The following is a 1,454-nucleotide window of genomic DNA, read 5'->3' as shown; positions in this document are numbered from 1 at the left end:
CTCAGGAGGCTGAGGTGGAAGGATCACTTGAGCCCAGCAGGAGGAGGCTGCAGTAGCCATGAGACTCTAACTAAAAATAAATAAATAAACAAACGAATGTTTGATGATTGAATGAAATCATGTAATTAAGAATTTGAGGGGAGGTGGAGGGAGTCTTTTCAATCCTTGAGACTTGTCCCTATCACCCAGAAGTCCACATTTGCAGACAAATAATTGATATTCTAATTACAAATCATTCGTATTGATTTATTAAGCAAATCCTCAAAGGATCTCCAGAAGATAATTAGATTCTCTACTCCTCGGGGGCAAGGACAGCTTATTTGCCTCCTGATTCCCCCACTGCAGTGTGAGGCTGAAGGAAGACATGATAAAGGTTTGATGAGGCCATAAAGAGTGAGTGTGGCTTCAGTATGGGGGTTTCCAGGGTCCCCACACACCATTTCCAGCGTGTTGGGGAGCAGGGGATGACGGATGCCTTTGTGCATATGCAATGTTTGCAAATCTCTCTTTTCTGAACCCTAGTGATTTCCTGCAGGGCAGTTTTCATTCATGGTGTGGACATTCGTGGAGGGAACATTCGTGATCGGGAGCTCAACCCACATGGGCTCATCAAGCATTGAGCTCCTGACCAAGAGACAAAAAAACCCTCAGATTGTCTCCCCTCCTCCAAGGAGTGACTGGGTTGAGGCCCTTAGACTGCTCTGTTGTTTCAGTCTACCTCTCCCCAAGCCACCCAGAAGAAATGACAATAGTACAAAAAAGTTAAAATTTAAAAAAGACTGTGACCAGTGAGTGAAAGCCTCATTTGAAAAATTCTCTGTTTTGAGCCAGTGGCTCAGCCTGTAATCCCGCGCCTTTGGGAGGCTGAGGTGAGTGGATAGCCTGAGCCCGCAGGTTCGAGACCTGCCTGGGCAACTTGGCGAGACCTCATCTCTACAATAAATCAAAAAATTAGCTGGGCGTGGTAGCACGCACTTGTAGTTCCAGCTACTTGGAAGGCTGAGGCGGAAGGATCGCCGGAGCCCAGCAGGTCGAGGCTGCGGTGGCCGGAGCGGCCATTGCACTCTACTCTGGGCGACAGTGTGAGACTCCAACTCAAAAAAAAAAAAAAGAAAAAAAAAATTCTCTGTTTTCATGGATCTGATGAAAAATGCAGCTTCAAACCTCCACTCTCACTGTCTGACCAGTGGCCATCCCCAGGGCCTCTGGGAATAGAAACTGCCCAGTAGCAGGCTCTGTCGGTGTGAGGAGGAAGGGAGGAATCCCCTGAACACCAGACCTGGGAGCGCCCACCCTAGGAGAGGGTGAGAGAAGGTAGGTGGGTGTGGGTGAAAGAGGAGAGAGAGCAAGGGAGGGAGGGAGAGGAAGAGAGAGCAACCTGGGGGGAGGAGAGAGGGAGGAAGGAGTAGAGAGCCCATTGAGAAAAGGGGAGGGAGGGAGGGAGGGAAGAGAGG

Source organism: Carlito syrichta, unplaced genomic scaffold (assembly GCF_000164805.1).
Source record: "Carlito syrichta isolate Samal-C Ts95f unplaced genomic scaffold, Tarsius_syrichta-2.0.1 Scaffold316251, whole genome shotgun sequence".
Lineage (NCBI taxonomy): Eukaryota > Metazoa > Chordata > Mammalia > Primates > Tarsiidae > Carlito > Carlito syrichta.
Note: the sequence above shows the minus strand (reverse complement) of the source record.